Genomic DNA, 20,502 nt, shown 5'->3' with positions numbered 1-20,502 from the left:
AAAAGCTACAGCGGATGGAGTACCTACCAATAGGTGCCAAGCCCTGTGTGGTATCATATACGCTGGTAGGATGGCCACTGTGTTCATTTTATAGATGAGGAAACTGAAGATCAGATTGTTTTCAAAGCAAACAAACACACGAGAACTTTCCTACAGTTACGCAGGTAGTAAGTGGCAGAGATGAGATCTGCTCCCAGGGAATTCTTTTTTTTTTTTCCACACCAAAATCTATGTGCTTTCCATTAGGCTCATGTTTTTCAGATTGCCAACAGAGACCCAGTAGAGAGTCATGAAATCACTTTTACTGGTTTGCAACCAGGATTTTCAAAAATGAAATAAAGTGGAATGGAAAAGATAACTGCACTGTACAGGTGTAGATAACTAACGTTTAATGAAACACATACACACAAACATATATGTGCACACACATACATAGACATAACTACAACATATGTGTTTGTATGTTCTGGGCAATGATGCCAAATGTATTTGCTCTTGTGAGCCACGGTCCAAAAATTTGAGAAAGCCACTGCTCTAGGACATACTGCTTTCCAGGTAGTAAGAGTTAACATTTCCTAAGATTTTGCTATGTGTTTGGAATGTTTTACATGTCTGGGCTTAATTAATCATTACAACAATACTACAAGGCAGGCATTATTATATCATTCCTGTTTACAGATGAGAAGACTGGGGTTCAGAGAGATTAAGTGGTCTGCCCAAGGTCACAAAGTTAATAAGCAGCAAAGCCTGAATTTGAACCCACGTTGTCCGGCCTTAGCATGCCAGGAGGCCTCTTGACCAGCAGCACACAGCCAAGATGACAGGTCCTGAGAAATCTGATGCCCATGGGAGCAGCTGGCTCTGTTACCATATTCCATGGTCTCAGTCTCTCACCTCCCTCCGTCTTCATTAGCAGAACAGGCTTGCAGATCTCCCTGTCGAATCTGTAGCTTTGAATTTCTCTCATGCTCCTATATTTTAGATTAATCAACCTCCTAATTATTTAGACATTCATTCACCAACTTGTGTGCAATTCAAATCTATTACACTTCAGGGGATGTGTCTATATCATGTGTATTCTGCTGCAAATCCCACGTGGTCAGAAGAGAAGTGGAGGGGGAGATTTGTAGAATCAATTTTTAAAAATTCCAATGCATTTCTGAGGCATCTGAAGTGTTGATGAGATAGCCAGGGTTCTTGGGTGCTTGACTTTTAAATTCACATTTCTGAAAAGCAAGATACAAAATTGATTATACAGTATGATCTCAACTGTGTTAAAAATGTATATAGAAAGGATTGGAAGGAGGTGAACAGTGGTTGCTTCTGAGTGGCGGGGTGATGGGTGATCTTGATTTTCTACTTTCACTTTTCTCTCCCCTTCAAATTTCATGTCACTGCAAAAGAGCATGGCTCTAAAAGTTCACTAAATTAAAACTTAATTTCCAAAGTAGAATATGGGGTTGTATGCAATTTTTAAAAATGCATGCAGTGTGTAAGCCCAATGTATCATGCTTTTTGGTACAGATTAGGAAATATCAGAGCAGTCGGTCCTGTGTCGCATAGCGTGTCATGTGGCATGATGACACTGCCCACGTGGCTGCTGCCTACCCTTTCTTTTCCTGCTCCCCCACTCTGACTTGGGGGAGCAACCAGGCCAGAGCTGAGCTCTGCATCTGACAATCCCATGGCCACAGTTAGGACCAGTTGCTCCAGGGCAAGCTATTGTAGAATCTGACTTCCCACAGCATTGTGCCCTTGCCCCTGGACTGAACTCTTGTCCTGTTCATCTCTGTACTTCTTAAGGCCATGCATGGACCCTGACCCAGGAGGGGCAATCAATGTTTGAGGAACTAATGTGTGTGTTCATCAACTTCTAGAGTGAGCACGTATTTGAAGCTCAGCTTAATTTAGAAGGATGATGTGGGTTTGGTTTCTGTATTTATTTTAAGTAATGGGACTGAATAACTTTGGAAATAAGAGAGTAGCTTGTTCCAGTGGTTCTTCTGAGCACACTTTTGGGGAGGTGCCAGGCTCCTTCCAGACCAATGGGCGGGAGGCACCATAACAGGGTAAAGCAGATGGACTTTGGATTTAGAATGGCTTTGGTTTCCTAATAGAGAAAATTAATACTGCTTACTACCAAGGGTGGTTGTGAAAATTAAATGAGATAAGGCATGGGAATCTCTTAGAGCAGTGCCTGGCAAATGCTAAGTGCTCAGAAAATGTGGGTGTTGATGGTGACACCCAGATGATGCTGTGATTGGCACAGTTTGAGTCCTACATGGCCCCCGTGGTGGCGGTGGTAATGATACCTGAGTTGTATGGACTGAGAATTGAGGAGGAGTGGCTTCCTGGGGAAAGCCAGCATGGCCACATGAGAAGATGGATGAGACAGTTGTTGGGGGGAAGGGGGTGGTGGGATACACAAGCTCATTCCTGTTGAAAGAAGAGAACATAGAATTTCAAGGCAGAAGATCGATCTTTGAGTTCCAACTCTTCCATGTGCTGCCTGAGTTGAGTCACTTATAATTCTGAGCCTCGGTACCTTCTGGCCAGACTCACCACTCACCAGTGTCCCCATTTTCTGAAGAATTCGCTCTAATTCCTTATCCTGGTGTACCAGGCTTGTCCCCACCTAAGCCTAGGCTTTTCCTACCTCACATGGAGTCACTTTCAGTTCCCATAATGTTTCTTGTATTTCGCACTACTGTGCCTTTGTATATGCTGGTTCTTTTGACTGAAATTTATTTTTATTCTTTGAACACCAAAAGTGCCTGCTCTTTCTTTGAAATAATGATGCTTAACACTTATTGAGGACTTGCTGTATGCCAGTCTCCTTTTTAAGCACTTTGCATGTGTTAACATATTTAATACTCACAGCAAACCTAGGAGCTAGGTATTATTGTTATCCTTATTTTATGGATGGGGAAACAGAGGCAAAGATCAGTTAAGTAATTTGCTCAAGATCACACAACTAGTAAGTGGCAGAACTGAGACTCACACCCATGCAATATTGCTGTAGAATGTCCTCTTTAGCCACCACCCTGCACTGCCTGTCTGGCCTTAAGGCATTGTTGAGGGACACCTGGGTGGCTCGGTTGGTTAATTGTCCAACGTCGGCTCAGGTCATGATCTCGTGCTTTGTGAGTTTGAGCCCCACATCAGGTTCTTCAGTGACAGTGTGGAGCCTACTTGGGATTCTCTTCCTTTCCCTCTCTCTCTGCCCATCCCACCGCCCTCAGAATAAATAAATAAACTTTCAAAAAAAAAAAGACATTGTCGAAAGCCAAGGCCAGTCATAGGAGACCCTCATTTAGCTCCCAGATCCTCATAACAAGGGAGCAACAGATTTAAATGTTTGACCTTAGCTCCAAGTGAAAACTTCCATCCAATCACAGAGATATAGCGACAGAACCAAAAGAAGATCATGTTTGTCATGCAGCCTTGTCTGTTTTGACCATCCTACCTGAAATGCACAATGAATCAGTATATTTTCATAATCTTGGAATTATCTTATGATAAGACAATTACATTGCATTATATCACATATGTATTGCTATCGATGTTAAGTATAAACACCTCAAATATACCTAAATTCTGTAACTTTGACTTTATATATTTATTTTAATATACCAAAGCCTTAAAAATAGAAGTGATGTGAGTCTTTTGGGTTCTGGAAGAGCCCTGTTTAAATGACCTCCTGCCCTAGATTCTCCAGTCTTTTGCCTTACTCATTCCTCCTCACTACAATAGCAAAGTGGTCATTTCTAAGTTGCTACTTAGCATATCACATTGGGCTTGATTATCTATAGTGCCTAAGGGTGTAGACTTTACAGCAGGTTTCTTGGGTTCAAATATTACCTCTGTATTTACTAGCTGAGAGGATTTGGGAAATGTGGTTAGCCTTCCTGGACCTCAGTTTTCTTCTCTATAAAATAAGGATAATTGCAGTGCCTACTTCACAAAATTGTTGTGAGGATTCCATGAGTTATTACTAATGACGGTGATTCGAGTGCAGAAGAGCTCAGTTCTGCTAGCTGTTATTAGGACGAGCACAATGATGTCTTCCTCTTCTCTCTTGGAATTATGCTCTTTGAGAACAGGAGCTGCATTTTGTTCCTCTCTCTACCCACAGAACTTCCCAAGAGTTGGGCCCAGAATAGGTGCTCCCCAAATATCTGTGAAATAAATGGAATGGATACCCATGTAAAAGTGGGCCAACTTCACCTGGACCCCAGTGTTAGGGGGGAAAAATCAAAAGAAAGAAACCATACAGAAACACCCTGTAAACTATAAATTATGGGAAGGTTGTCCCTTTCCTCTTCTATTCCAACTTTTATCCATTCTTCCAGTCCAGGTCTTCTTGTCAATTGTGTTTACTTAATTCACAGGTCTGCTCATGGACAGTGCTGGAAAATCAGGCCAAGCAGACAAGTACTGATCAACCACTGCCAGACGGGTATGTGCTGACCAGCTACCACCAGGCAGGCAGAAGCCAACCTATCCCTAGCCTGGATGGGTTATTATGACCAGTTACCAGCACAAATGGGTGCTGACCAGTGCCTTTGAGATGAGGGCACCAGAAGCAGTAAGCCTAGACTTAGACCTCCTATGGCTCAGTTGGTGCCTCCAGGGAGACCCAGGCCCTGTCCTCAGGAACTGGGGCCCCACTAGTGGATGGACCTGGTTCCCCCTCACCTGGGGCCTGGCCATCCTTGAGTTGAGATTGTCTGCAGGGAGAAGGGGATGCCAAGGCGACGGACGTTCTCTCATCCAATGTGAGTTGTAGGAGTTATTGCCCTGCTTTAGCTTCATGATGGCCTCATGTTGTCACAGTGTCACAAGTACCTCCCATTCTCCACCTCTTTATGGCATCTTGGGCTCTCCTTGCCCAAAAGGAGGTAGAAATCACCAAAGGCTTTGGTCCTGTTTAGCCCAGAACTGAGTTCTACGTGGAGGTGAACTCCTGTCAGACCTAGGTCCTGATCAATGGTGTGCTGGAGCAGGGAGGGGGCAGAGGACCACGGGTTGGCCTTCACCGTGGACAATGAATTCCAGGCATGCTTGTTTATGGTACCCTCCTGAGTTATGTTTCTAACAACATCTGTTTGTATCCTTCTTACCTGCTCTTCTTTTCAAGGTGGGTGGTGTTCATGGCTGCGTTTTCTTTGTCCTAGGGATGGTGTCAGTAGGGATCCTCAGAGTGCTTGGAGAAGAAAACCTGTGAGATCCCATGGGCTCTGTAAACTTGTTTGGGTTGGAGGGCACTTGTGGCCCCCTATGGCTTTGGTGAAAAAATCTGTTACAATTTGTGACCTGCCTTCTTGGTCCCCCCCCCCCCTTCTTGTCCTCAGAGATTTGTTTATTTAACTCTCAGAGAACCGTTTGGAATAATTTATTCCTTCAGTCATTAGTTCTGAGAACCCACTGCAAACCTGGGGTGGGCACTGGGCTTGAGAGGGTGAAGAGGACTGACTGACTGCCCCTGCGGGTCCAGAGGCTGCCATCTAGAGGGAGAGATGGTTACAGCACATAGGTTCTAGCAAAGAGCCCCAGGGAAGACAAGAACTCACTGGAGGAACAAAGAGTTTGTTGTGAGAATCAAGGAGCGAGGGAATATTGCTGAAAAAAGAGCTAGAAGTCATCAAGACTGTGCAGAGAAAGACGTCTGTGAACTGGACTTTGAAAGACAAGGGGAATTTCAATAAGAAAAAAAAAATGGGACGAAAACCTTACCAGAATAATTTTTAGAAACAGGAGGAAGAAGAATTATGGGCTCTTCTCATCATTATTTGCAAAGTACAGTGTTTGACATAGTGACGGATTCAGCAAATAAAGACACAGTCCCCATGTCTGAGGACAGGGTAAGGGAGAAGGGAGCAAGGGCACGACAGAGGGCCAGGCGTGCTGGTGCTATAATCATGGCACAAATGAAATATTTTGGGACTATGGAGAAGGGAGATGATCACATGTCACAAGATAGTTGGCATTTGGCTCTATTTCCCTTTTTAGTTTCTGCTTAGTTCATGATTTCCCGGAAAATGCCATCCCCTTCCCTCCCTCCGCCCCCCAATCCTCATACCACCATCTTTTCTACAAACGGCTTGGAAGGCAATCAGTCCGTCTCACACTAAGGATAATAGCTACCACTTAACGGACTGGCTGTTGTACGTGGTCCCTTATTAAATCCTCTGCATTAGTTATCTGTTGCTGCATAACAAATTACCCCCAAATTTAGTGGTTTGAAACAATAGCTTATTACCTCATAGGTAATAAGGAGTCAGGAATCTGCGTGGGGCTTAGAGGGGGCCTCCAGCTCTGGTCCCTTATGAGTGGCAATAAGGTGCTGGCCAGGCTGCAGTCATATTAAGGCTTGACTTGGAAAAAGAACTGTTTCCGAGCTCGTTTATAGGATTGTTGGGAGGGTTCCTTGCAGGCTGTGGGCTGGAAGCTGCCCTCTGCTCCTTCTCATGTGGACTGGTCCACAGGGCAGCTCACAGCAAGGGGGGAGAGGCAGAGAAGGAAGGCAAACAAGGCGAAGTCACAGTGTCTTGTAACCTAATCTCAGCAGCGACAATCCCATCACTTCTGCCACAATCTCTTCGTGAGAGGCAAGTCACTTGGTACAGCTTATACTTAAGTGATGGAAGTTATGTGAAGGTGTGAGTACCTAGAGGTGGGCTCTTTGGGAACCATTTTGGAAGTTCACCACCACAACCAGTCCATATAGCCAGGGGTCTCTCTTTTTTCAGTAAAAGACCCTGAAACTTAGAGGCCTTGCTCAGGCTCACACACGGAAAGGCAGAAAACAGAATCTAAACCAATCTTTCTCCAAAGCTTCCCTCTTCTCCCTATATCACGCTCCCTCCTGTGGCTGGCTAAAGGCTATCAGGACAGAAAAGAGGACATCTTGCTTCCAGAGTCATCTGTTCAGGTGGCTTTGTTGACAGCTGCCCAGCCTCATGCTGAGGCTTAGACTGCCCAACCTGCATACCTTTCCTATTCTCCCTGCCCCCAAGGGTATTCTTGCCATTCCAGTTTTAGACAGCATGGACATACAGGAAAGGCCAAATATTTGATGCCCTCTGAGCAGCAACTTTCCTGAAAGCCTCTGCCCAGGGTCTTGCTGAAAACACTTGAGTGAGAACATGCACCTTGCAGTAATGTACTTTTTCCACAGATGATTAATCAGGAGTGTCCCCGGATGGTTTGGCACAGATGGAGGGAAGGGAGAGAGTCAGATCATAAATCCAAATAAATGTATAGCTTCACCATCCATCCCATTATTATATCAGGAAGGCTGTGTTTCCCTTTAGTGCTTGAAGATCTAGAAGAGGTTTTGCATACTGAGGGCTCCGTACAGGTGGACTAAATCCACCCACAGGCTTTTGATGGAGACTAACCAAAGGGACATTGTTACGGATGAACTTCAAGATCTTCCTTAGTTGACAGGAGCAGCCTTCCAGAAGGTTCAGGTGAAACTCTTAAGGCACTTCATACTGCTGCCTTAATGGAGTTCTTTCCTGTTTCCTAGTTTGCTCCATTTTGAAGCCTCCCAAGGATTCCTGTCTTTGTATCTGCACATCTCCTGACACATCTTGTGCATGGTAGGTACCTAGTAAATTTCATTTCAGGGAACATATACCTGTCTCCTAAATAAACTTAAATAGCCATCTTTGCATCAGTTCCAGCTCAGCTCCCTGTCCTGCAGCAGGTCACATCGATTGTGCTTTCGTTGGACTATCTGGCCAGGAGTTGTTGTGTGTGAATTTGGTATTTCACATTTAAGCCTTTAAAATTATTGAAGAGAAGCCCTGGTGAGACTGTGGTAGTTCTGAATCTGTTCTTGGTTCTTGCCCTGATTTCTGGGCTTGCTGTATGCGAACTTCTTACCCTCTTGTTACATTTGTTTCCTTCTGTGTTCAAGGTAGAGAGCAGTAAACCATCTCTGTTTCAGGATGAAGGAAGACAAACAAGTTTCTCAGTAAGAGGAACATTGGAACCAGATCTCAGTGTAAAAGTTGCTTTGTTTCCGATGTCCCTTTTATGTGATGGTGAAAAAAACATGTCCTTTGTTCTGCCACTTCCTTGCTATTTTCTTTTTTATTATTAATTTTTTAATGTTTATTTATTTTTGAGACAGGGAGAGAGAGAGAGAGAGAGAGAGAGAAAGACATGAGCAGGGGAGGGACAGAGAGAGAGGGAGACACAGAATCCGAAGCAGGTTCCAGGCTCTGAGCTGTCAGCACAGAGCCCAACACAGGGCTTGAACTCATGAACTGCAAGATCATGACCTGAGCTGAAGTCAGATGCTTAACCAACTGAGCCACCCAGGTGCCCCATTCCTTGCTGTTTTCTTAACCTAACTTACTTATCTATATAATGAGACTATCTATTACTGTCCTGCTTACCTTACAGAGGGAAGGTGGGAATCACAAGAAATAGTGGGTATAAACTACTCTATAATATGTTCATGGCGATATAACACCACAGTGACGTTAATGATGCCTCATTCATAAAGCACTGAATGAGTATAGGCTTATATCATCACCTCTTTTTATGCAAGTGAAAGGTATTGCTATTTTATTTTCACACTTATCCAGAGAGTACATTAAAATCTATCATCTTTCATAATACAAAAGGCAGGTATAATTTTTGACATGGGTTCCAAGACCATCCAGTAGGAGAAAGGACAGTCTTTTCAAGAAATGGTGTGCTGGGGAAACTGGATACCCACACACAAAAGAAAGAAGTTGTTCTCTTATCTTATGCCATATACAAAATTAACTCAAAATGGGTTAAAGACCTAAGTATAAGAACTAAAGACTATAGAATATTTTGAAGAAAACACAGGGGAAATCCTTCATAACATTGGATTTGGCAATGATTTCTCAGATACAGGACTAAAATCATAGCAACAAAACAAAAATTAGGTAAATTGGACTTCATCAAAATTAAAAAGTTTTTGTCTGTTAAAGCACACTTTTAAGAGAGTGAAAAGACAACCCATAGAACAGGAGAAAATATTTGCAAATCATAGATGTGATAAGGGATTAATATCCAGAATATATAAAGAACTCCTACAACTCAACAACAATAAAAAAATCCAATTCAAAAATGGGCAAAGGACTCGAATAGACATTTCTCCAAACAAGACATGCAAATGGCCAACAAGCACAAGAAAAGATGCTCAACATCTTAATCAGGGAAATGCAAATCAAAACCATAATGAGATCCCACTTCACACAAATTAAGATGGCTATAATACAAGACAAGGAAAATAACAAGTGTTGATGAAGATGTCGAGAAGTTGGAAACTCGTAGAAATATAAAATAGTGCAGCTGCTATGGAAAACAGTATGGAGGTTCCTCAAAAGTTAACTAGAGAATTCCCATATGACCTAACAATTCCACTTTTAGGTATATACCCAGAAGAATTGAAAGCAAGAACTTGAACAGATACTTGCACACCAATGTTCATATCGACATTATTTACAACAGTCAAAAGGTGGAGACAGCCCAAGTGTCCATTAAAAATAGTACATGTGGTATAGATATATAGTAGAATATTATTCAGCTTTAAAAAGGAATGACATCCTACAACATGAATAGACCTTGAAAACATTATGCCAAGTGAAATAAGTCAGATACAAATTCATTAGTACTGTATGATCCCACCTGTATGAGGGATTTAGAATACACAAATTCATAGAGACAGAGAGTAGAATAGAGGTTTCTAGGAGGCAGGAGGAGGAGGGAATGGGAAGTTATTGTCTAATGGGGACAGAGTTTCTTCTATTTGGGATGATGAAAAATTTCTGGAAATGGATGGTGGTGATGGTTGTACAACATTGTGAATATACTTAATGCCACCAAATCGTACCCTTAACAATGGCTAAAATGTAAAACATTTGTATATTTTGCTACAATAAAAAATTTTTTTTAATAAAGCATGTTAATGGGGCGCCTGGGTGGCTCAGTCGCTTAAGCAGCCGACTTCGGCTCAGGTCATGATCTCGCCGTCCGTGAGTTCAAGCCCCGCGCCGGGCTCTGTGCTGACAGCTCAGAGCCTGGAGCCCGTTTCAGATTCTGTGTCTCCCTCTCTCTGACCCTCCCCCGTTCATGCTCTGTCTCTCTCTGTCTCAAAAATAAATAAACGTTAAAAAAAATTAAAAAAAAAATAAAGCATGTTAAGAAATATTACCTTAGACTATTTAGATCTTGTTAATTTGATTTTTGTCACAACATAACTTTTATTTTTTACTATTTAAAAGTATAACGGTTCCAGGGCACCTGAGTGGCTCAGTCAGCTAAGCGTCCAACTTCGGCTCAGGTCACGATCTCTCGGTTCGTGGGTTCAAGCCCCTCGTCAGGCACTGTGCTGACAGCTCAGAGCCTGGAGCCTGCTTTGTATTCTGTGTCTCCCTCTCTCTGCCCCTCCCCTACTTATACTCTTTCTCTCTCTCTCTCAAAAATAAATAAACATTTAAAAATAAATGAATAAATAAATAAGAGTATACCAATTTCTTGGAGAAAAGTGGAAAAGGCTGATAGACCTAAATGAAAAGGGGAAAATTAGAACATTCCTTGTCCTAGAGACAGCAACATTTAAAACCTTAGTATCCTTCCAGACTACCTCTTTCCTCTCTGATCCCCATCCCATTTTACTTATTTCCCTTGTAATGCCCTTCTGCACCTTTCCATCCTTCAGGAGCTTTGGGATCACTCCTTCCTGGGTTCTCATCCATATCAGAATTTGGTTGCATCCATCCAGTGGGTGGAAAAACATTTTCTAAAACCAAGCAAAGTGATAAAACACTGAAAAGAAGCCAAGAAATATGTGATCAGAATGCTCTGATGTACGCTAAGACCATTTGGAAGTCATGCTGGAAAGGACGACTTTCAGTACACCATTTGGAAGTCATGCTGGAAAGGACGACTTTCAGTACACAATGCCTAGAAGTGTCTGAAGATGTATGGCCAAAGGAATGATAGTTCACTATAGACAGTATCATGTAAGAAAAAAAATATGTGTATATATATATATATATATGTACTTTAGCTCCTACCTGTCCTCCGTTCTAGGGTTATGGGGACAACCTACAACCTAGCTGTGTTCTTGGTCCACATGTTATTTACCCTGGTCTTCCCAAGTAGGAGCATGCCTTAATGTCACCCTAACCTTCTGAACTATGCATGGGGTCCTATCCTAGGTAATTGCACAGTGTGAATTTCTGTTATTCTCCATTTTCCATAACATAAAAGGTAAATCGAGGACTTCCTTTTTAAGGAGCAAATAAACTTCTGCCCAGTAGGGGGTACCCTTCCTGTTGAATATCACAGGGAGGGTCTGCCAAAGTAGGTAGACTCTGGACATGGTTCCCTTCAGGGGGCTTTGCTCTCCCTGGTCTGAGATCTGCCACTCTGTTTGGTTGTTTGGAAGAAGGAAACATTGCTGGAGCTTAGATTTTGCTGATAGGGTCAGGAGTGAAAGTAAGCCTAATTTCCAAGGGCAAGGCAGCTATGCTGCTGATTCGGCATTATTCCCCCCAGGGCTGTCTGCCCCACTTCTCAAGTATAGTTTCAATAGTAAGTGAGAACCCAAATCCAGAATTTCTATTTTTATTACTTTAAGTTTCCTTAAGCGCATCCCATAATTTCCATTTCCTCTTGGCTGTTTGGCTGCATTCCATGCAGTGTTGTCTACCTGTGCTCCAGGGCCATGAAGGCCACTTGGGCTGGCTTCCCTTTGCTTCTATTGTTCTTCCCTAAATCTTGCCCTATGTGGGTCTTCGGGGAGCCAACACACAGTTTGGTGTGTTTTCTCTCCTGGGGAACATTCCAGATGGTCCTCAAGTTTATCCTGATCCCTCAATACTTCTGCTCGGTTCTTAAAGCTTTTGTAATGCTTTTCCCAAACAGTTCTTAAAGATTCATTAATTAACTCACTCATTCAACAAATATTTATAAAGCACTTCCATTCCAGGGCCTCTGTTAAGCATGAGATGTATTTGTAAAGGAGAAAATCCCTATCCCTGAATCCAGTTGAAATGAAGAAATAGTTGGCTCTCTACAATAATTCTTTGTGATGTTCTTAAACTGTGAGAATAACCTCAGTGTCTTGGGAACATAGAAAATGTGTGGTGATCGGGGTTCCTGGGTGGCTCAGTTGATTAAACATCCGACTTTGACTCAGGTCATGATCTCACTGTTCGTGGGTTCGAGCCCCACATCGGGCTCTGTGCTGACAGCTCAGAGCCTGAAGCCTGCTTCAGATTCTGTCTCCCTCTCTCTCTCTGCCCCTCCCCCGCTCGCACTCTGTCTCTCTCCCTCAAAAATAAATAAACACTAAAAAAATAAATAAAAAGAAAATGTGTGGTGATTATCCCTTCTCTCTCTTCCTTCTTTGCTCCTAAGAGGGAGTCTGCTTACCCCCTGTTCTCTCTGAGCACCTATTAAATATTGCTATTTATCAAGATCCTATAGGTTTTTCCCCTGTATTTTTAAAAAATTAATAATTAATTAATTAATTTAGAGAGTGAGAGTGCACAGGGGAGGGGGCAGAAAGAGAAGGAGAGAGAGAATCCCAAGCAGACTCCATGTTGTCAAGCACACAGCCAAACATGGGGCTCCATCTCACAAACTGAGAGATCATGACCTGAGCCGAAATCGAGAGTAGGATGCTCAACCGGCTGAGCCATCCAGGTGCTCCCTCCTTTTCTTTTCTCTTATATCATGTTTTGGTTTTTGTTTTTCTGGGCAGCTTTTTCTTTCCCCTGGACCCCAGTTGCCACCAAATACTGATGAACTCCCCATCCATTTCTCTGGGTGGGACATCTCTCCTGAGCTCCCTCTTCCAGTTCTCCCCTGGCCTCCTGGCTGTGGGTCCCACATGTACCTGCAGTTCAGCTTATGGAAGGCTTCATCTTTCTCCCCAACCTGTTCCTTTGCTATCCCTCCCAGTTCCTCAGACCAGAAAAAAAAACCTGAAACTCTAGCAACTCGTCCAATAACGTGCCATTCTTGCACCCTTTCTGCCCATCCTGAGCCCACAACTGAGACGTTGATTCCTAACTTTCTGCATCTCACTGTCTCTCAAGATGCTCATTGCTACCCTCTCCCCATTGGTCTAGGCCAGTGGCTTTCAAACTGTTTTGTTCATCCTTTGGGGGCCTTCTGAAGTTGCAGCAGAAGGGGGTATTGAGCAAGGTGTATAGGTGGCTTCTCATCCCCGATATAAACAGAGCAATTGCATGCTTATCTGTTTTTCATATTGTTTGAAGAGCATTGAATGGCTACACATTTGAACACCGTTGGTCTTAAATCCTTCTCGTTTCTTTCCTGGATTTCTGTGAAGTCATAGCTGAGCATCTAGGTCACCCATCTAGGGCAGTGTCCTTAGCCTTTTTTTTTTTTTTTTTTTTGACCATGGTGCCACAAGAGGGGTGATGTTGGCACTTCCTGCTGTTGGGTATAAGCACCTGATGTACAATAAAATAATCAGAATGCAAGAGAATGAGTGTGGTGCTATTATAAACATAATCTTTGGATCAACTGTAATTTATGAAAGTAAATAAATCTTCCTGGGTGGATCAGTTGGTTAAGCATCAGACTCTTGGTTTCGGCTCAGGTCACGATCTCTTGGTTCATGAGATCGAGCCCCGTGTTGGGGAGCCTGCTTGGGATTCTCTGTCTCCCTCTATCTATGCCGCTTCCTGACTCGTGTGCTCTCTCTCTCTCTCTCTCTCTCTCAAAATAAATTTTATTAAAAAATAAATTCTCTTTGGTCTTCACTTATTATCTGTGATAAATGACTTGTAACAAATCCCACATACTGCATCCACGCTACTCTAACCCACTTACCACAAAGTTGCCACCTCCCTGCATGGGAAATCTCAGTCCCTCTTCTGCTTAACACCCTTCAGTGACTCCCTCTTGGTCCGCAAATAGATCTGAAGCTCCTTGGTGTGGCTGGCAAGTTCTGCTGTGATCCAGCCCTTGCTCACCTTTGCAGTTCAGCTCTTGCTCCAATGCTCCATGTGCCAGCCAGGCCCGCCCAGCACACCTCCAGGCGGGCAGGGCTTGTGGGCTCAGATGCTCTTCCTACCCATCGATGCTCCCCCCTTCCCCTCTCTTGCAGCCTGCATGTTGAACTCCAATTTATTTTTTAGGCGAAATAGTCTTATTTCTTCCATAACTGCCACCTGTGTTGTGCTCTATCAACCTCTTCTCCCTTTCTTATTGAGTAGCAAGGATAGAGTAGACGCACCCCTGGAGCTTATTCCAATTGCTGGGTTTGGTCCATGAAACACCGACACTAGCAGTTGGTGTAGGCTTCTCAAGCTGGGGTAACTTTAGTGGGTTGAACAGTGTCACTCCAGAATTCATGTCTACCTGGGCCCTCAGAATGTGGCCTTATTTGGAAATAGGGTCTTTGCCGATTGAATTTTAAGTTAAGCTGAGGTCATAGTAGATTAGGGTAGGCCCTAAATCAAACAAGGGCCATTCTTATAAGAAGGGCATGTGATGATAAGGGCAGAGTTTGGAATGATGCATCTATAAGCCAAGGAGCACCAAAGATTGCCAGCAACTACCAGAAGCTAGGGACAGAAGGGGAAGGATTCTTCCCCAGAATCCTCAAAGGGAGCATGGATGGCCCTGTTCCCTTGAGTTTGTATTTCTAGCATCCAGAAATGTGAGGGAATAAATTTGTTGTTTTTAAGCTGCCCAGCTGTAGTGGCAGCCCTAGAAAAGATATGCAGAGATTTTTCCATTGCCACCTCCATGACTCTCATGTGAGCAGAACCTTCCTGCTGGAAGTGAATCACTGGACAGGTGGGGGGAGGGAGGTGTGGAACTAGGTCACTGAGGGCATTCAGTGCCCTCCTGTGCCCCTCTACACCCCTGTGCAGTCCTGTGGGATGGTCTGTGGTCTGCTCAGGAAGGAGAGTAGGGGGTTCTGATTGGCCCCAGAAATATGCCCCATCTTTCTTCTGTAGTTCAGCAGTAATTCTCTAGGGTGAGGGTGTACAGAGCCGGAGCTTTCCACCTTGGGCCCCGACATCTCAGGATGGGCTCCCTGGGTAGTTCTGTTGGCAGCTTTAGCTTGTGAGCTCACCAAGCTTTGTGAGGATTTGTCATGGCTTCAAGGGGTTGGCTCAGTACATGAGTAGAGTCTGGAGTTTGGGGCCTGTGCCTGCCGGTGCCGTTTGATGCTGAAAGAGATACCACATCTGCAATGTGAGTCCCTCCTCTTCTCTGCCAAGGCATGTCCTCACTAGGGCTGTTCCCCCTGATGCAGAAAAGACATACCGCATACCTCAAGATGCCTTTATGGGCCATTGGCCCCTGGCCTGTCTTCTCTGGGAATATTGTGTCTGGATGGGTGTCATTGACCTAGCCCTGGTTTGTGAGTGCTAGAAAGGAGGAAGGGAAGATGAGGAGAAGGAGAATGGAGAACACACACCTAAGAGTTTTTCCTTCAAATTGGAATAAGCTCCAGGGGCCCACCCGCTGCTATCATTATGATGTCACAGAAAGGAACAGCCAGAGCAGGGGGAAGAAATTCATGAAGTCATCTGGCCCAAAGCCCTCTTCGATCTTCCATACCACCAGGATGGCAGAGGTTGGTGCATGTTTCTGACAACTGAGCTCTTGAATACCCGAGACCACACAGCAGCAACACTGGGGGACGAACTCACTGAGCTGGTGCCCAGCTGCTCATCTGGGAAGTTCTACCGGGTTCTCACTTGTAATCAGCAAACCAGACTCCTCACCTTAGAGACTATCAGACCAAGCTTCTCTTGGGATCCTTGAAGATGGCTGGTAATGAATGTGAAATGATGACTCATGTCGTATTTAAGCAAGACTCTGGGTGTGCGTGTGAATGGGGATTGCTCAAAATCATGTCGAGGTGCTGATGATTGCATCAAAGCCTCTGCAGTGGGGGAGGGCGGGAGAGAGAAAAGGTAGCCGTAGATTTTAATACAGAAAGGGAGCAACCACCTGTGAAGCTTTGTAGAGAATGATGATCTGCGTTCCTGGCTGGTTCTGCTTTCATATCCTCTGGAAAATACTCTGCTGTGCTCAAAGCCCTTGAGAGACAGAAAATAAGAGAGACTTAACCTTGGCCTTATGCCATGACCAAATGAAGTTCTCAAAGTCAACATGGAGCGGTGAGGACCATAGGTCCTCACAAGAGTGAGGAGGACCGACGATCTGGCCTGGTCCCCACCACTTCCCCTGTTTGACAGGGCTTTAGTGCATTGTCAAATACCGACTTGATCCTAGTCAGAAAAGCCCCAGAGAGCGACCATGCGGCTGATATGTTAGAAGAGTCTTTAGGAGCTCACCAGTGTGAGTTTGTCCTGACAGCTACTCCAGCTGACAGCTGGATTTGCTTCTTTCTACTTCAAAATCATCGTGCCTCCTGTAACAAAAGCTAGGGGAGCCAACCTGAGTCCAGCGGTTTAGTTTGTAACCTCGTTCCTTTTTCCTTCAGGGGAGAGGGATGCGTCAGCCACGGGAAGCAGGCCAAACACTCCCACGTTTCTCTTCTGTCTCAAGTGGAGATTAATTATGTTGTAACTTCATGTTGATGGTGATGGGAGGGTCCCCTAGCAAGAGCAAACCTTCCCCAATTCTTCAGGAAAGAATAGACTGTGGCAGATTTGAGCTTGGCCTAAGGGGCAAGGTATTGATGTCATCCAGGCCAGACCACAGTCCCCTATTTCTGGGTTGACACCCCAGAAAGCCTCATATATGCAGCCTTTCAGAGGCTTTTAAAAGCAGGATGGGAACAATCTGATGGATACATTGTAGGGCTACATGAGGAAAGTAAAAGATAAAACCTGCTTAAAAGCACTTGTCTCCAGAAACTACAGGCCAAAGAGAGGTACTAAGACTTTGTTTCCATGGAGTTGAGCTGAGAGGGGCAGCTTTGGGGCAAAAGACACAAATATGGGGCTTGAAATCAAAATTCTGGGGTCAAGACCCAGCTTTCCCACGTGCTGTGTGACTTTGGGCAAAACCTTTCACCAGAGTTTCCTTTTAGGGAAAATGGTAAGAACAAGTACACTAAAAATTGTTAGAAGGACCATATGGCACATGTGCATATTGTAAAATGCCATGTAAGGGTTGGTGTAGTGATTCTCACTGTGGCCTCAAATATGGGATGTGCCTGTGTTCACACCACAAATAGCCAGACACCTGGATGGCCATGAATGTTGGGTTTAATCATAAGATCTGTTCTTTCCTGAGAGCCAAAGGTCTAGGAAGTTTTTGTTTGTTCGTTTACTTGTAAGCGACTCTTTCTTAGAACTTTCTAGCTAAGAAATCTTCTGTCGTATATCACCATTGACCAAAAGTCTTTGGGCGACTCTGCCCACCCACTTAAGCCTTTGATTCTTCCTCCCTGAGGTCAAGGGGTCAGACAGATTTCCTCAGTGGTGCACTGAGTGCTCTAAAGTTGTATGACTCTACCCACCAAGAGGAAAGCTTTTGCTTGTGTCAGATAGCCTTCTGGAACCCAGGTTACACATGAGGCAGTAGGCTGAGTGCGGAAGGAGGACACCAAGCTCTTTGGTATTCTTGCAAACTAGAGGGCACCCCATGCCAAGATGCCTGGCACTGCTCAGAGAAAGGTCACCCACCCCTTCAGAGTGCCAGCAGAATTTTATGGGACTTGAGAGAAGGGAGGCGTTACCCAGCATGGATAGGAGAAGGAAGGGAGAGGCAGGGACGGAAGTGGCTCTGAGCTGGCCTTGCCCTAACAGGTGCAGTGTCACATACACAGTGAACAGCTCGTGTCGAGACCCAGTGGCAGGAAATCGGGGGTGGCACGTGCTGTTCCTCACTTACAGTCTCAACAAAAAAGAAAAATGAACAGATACCGAGGCTGAGGAGTTGCTATTATGTGCTGGGTACAAGGCCCGACCCAGTGGTAATTGGGTACATGTTTCTGAGTTAGTCGGCCTGAGTTTATCACGTCGGCGCTCCTTACTGGCAAGTGTGTGAGTGCCAGGCTTAATCCTGGGAGGACTGGGCGCCCACACCCTGCGTGCAGGGCCCCCTGGGTGGAGGAGGGCAACTTTCCTGTCTGGGCACTGCCACTTTCCATTCACTTCACACGCCAGTGTTTTGACATGTTAGCGCCTGGCCTGTTAACACGGGATAACAAGGGAGTGCGCCCAAAGGCGGTGCCCGGCTCCTGAGCTGGCACCCGGCCAGGGCAGCCTTGTCTAGCTCCTTTCCCTGGGGTGGCAAGGAGGCAGCTACTGGGTAGTTCTGGCTCCTCTGAGTGCCTCCAAACTAGAGCCTCTCCAAATGTCAGGGAGGAGAGTTTATGACTTCGGCCTTTTATGATGTACCTTTAAGGCCAATTATTTCTAGAGCTAATAATCCTAACACCTCATTGAATTAGGCACTGGGAAGAAAAGGAATACACTTCAAAATCCATGAAATTACAAGTGGATTGAGTGACTCACTATTCTGGATGAAGGCTTTATAGTCTGTAGTCATTATTATTGTTAATAATAATATTAATATTAATAAGCATTTATTCACACACACACACGCCCATGGGTCTTTGGTCAGAGCTCATGGAGGACACAGACAGACTCTGTCCTCAGGGAACCGAAGGAGGCTATCTCTAAGACACTGTAGTAAATCACTTGAGTATTGTAACTGTCAAGGTTTTAAACACCTAAAAATCAGCACTATCATTAGCAATCAGTAATCACTGTTATAGAAGAATAAATCTTGTAATCTCCAAATTACCTGTTTGCACCAATTACAGTTCAACTGATGAAACATACCAATCAAAGGGGAATTTACTGGAGGCGCCCAGGCTTATCTAGGTTAAAAAAAAAAAAAAAAAAAAAAAAAAAAAAAAAAAAAAAAAAAAACACCAGGAACCCGCTGAGTTCCCAAACTGTTGTTTCTTAGCTCAGTCTCCGTTAGGGTGGATTTTCTGGAAGTGGAGCTGATAAAGCCCTACACAAGTACCCCCAGGCAGGAGGGAGTCCAGTTTTCACTTACTTGTTTATTTATTCACTTATTCCCTGCCTGCCTACAAAAAGGATTTGAGGTAGGTCACACTAAAAACACAGATCTTGCAAGACGGTTTTTTTAAAAAAGCAAAAGGAAGGTTGGAAATTTTGGGGGTGGGGGTTGAGGTGTTCGAATGTTGAGCTCCCACAAATCTTCTTGAGAGTTCTTTTCTAAGCACGGGGCTGGGCCCCACGGGGAGCAGAAGGAGAAGCCGGCCCTCCCGTTGCCTGTAAGGAAGGCCCAAGTCGAGGAGCCACACAAGCTTCCGACTGGGTCTGAGCTTCTCAGAAGGTAGTGCACAGAGGACGTCCATGTGTTGTCTAGCTCTCAGCCCACAATGAAAGAAAGCGGGTAAACGGAGAGGTAGATTTTTTTTTTCCTTTTTGTAAATACTAAAAAAAATATCGAAGGGGCCCAGTGGGAAACCATCTCAGTGTTTTTTTACCAGTCTCCCAGTCGTGTTCTCCATGTGGTCATTTCTTGGCTGGAGTTAGAAGAAGGCGATGGAAATGTGGACCCACTGAGCCTTCTCTGGTTTACTCTGGAGTTTTGGACAATCTCGATCTGGTGTTTGCAACTAAGGGGAAGCCAGGGAGCAGTGGCCGGGAAGAGGTGGGGAACGGACAGGAGCTGGAAGTAAACCGGAAGGAAAGCAGTCCCCTGGCGGATTTGGCTCAGGGATTAGGAAGTGAAATGGATTTAAACAGCGAGGGTCTTCTCAGCCCTGCGCTGTGTGCCGGGCTTCTCCTAAGGGTGCCTCTGCATACCCTGCCACTGCAATAGTCCCAGCATCCCATCCCTGCTCTTCCGTGGATCTTGGTTGCATCGCCGTTTTCCCAGCCCCTATGGCTTTATTGCTTGCCCATATGGTTCTGCATCTCTAGGAAATTATATCCTTGTCTTCTGAGGGCTCGCTTTATGTTTGTTTTTTCCTTTAAGGTTACCGTGAGTTCATTTTCACTTCTGCCCTTGAACATGGTAACGGCAGAACTGTTTAAGTAGCAACTTTCTACATGGTGCCCTCTGTTGGTAGACAGCCTCCCCAGTGACCCCAATTGCCCTGGCCTTGTGGTACTCACGCATTTGTGTAGGTCCCTCCCACATGGACTCACGGTTGTTCTATGTGACCAGCAGGATACCACAGTGTTAGATACCGTGCTGAGTGCTATGTATAGGACAGGCACCATCTTTGACCTCATGGAGTTTACAGAGTTTACAGAGCAGAGAATATAGATAGATAGGAAGATGATAGATAGATAGATAGATAGATAGATAGATGATAGACACTGAGAGCTCTAGCTTTGGAGCTAGATAGAACTGGCTGAATTGTGGCTTCTTCACTTGGCTTTGTGACTTTGAGCAAGTTATCTAAGCTCTCCGAGTGTCTGTTTCCTCATCTTTACATTAATTTTTTTAAGTTTATTTATTTTGAGAGAGATAGAGAGGGGGGAG

This window comes from Prionailurus bengalensis, chromosome C1, assembly GCF_016509475.1.
Source record: "Prionailurus bengalensis isolate Pbe53 chromosome C1, Fcat_Pben_1.1_paternal_pri, whole genome shotgun sequence".
Classification (NCBI taxonomy): Eukaryota; Metazoa; Chordata; class Mammalia; order Carnivora; family Felidae; genus Prionailurus; species Prionailurus bengalensis.
The sequence above is the reverse complement of the archived record's forward strand: the minus strand, read 5'-3'. Positions refer to the sequence as shown.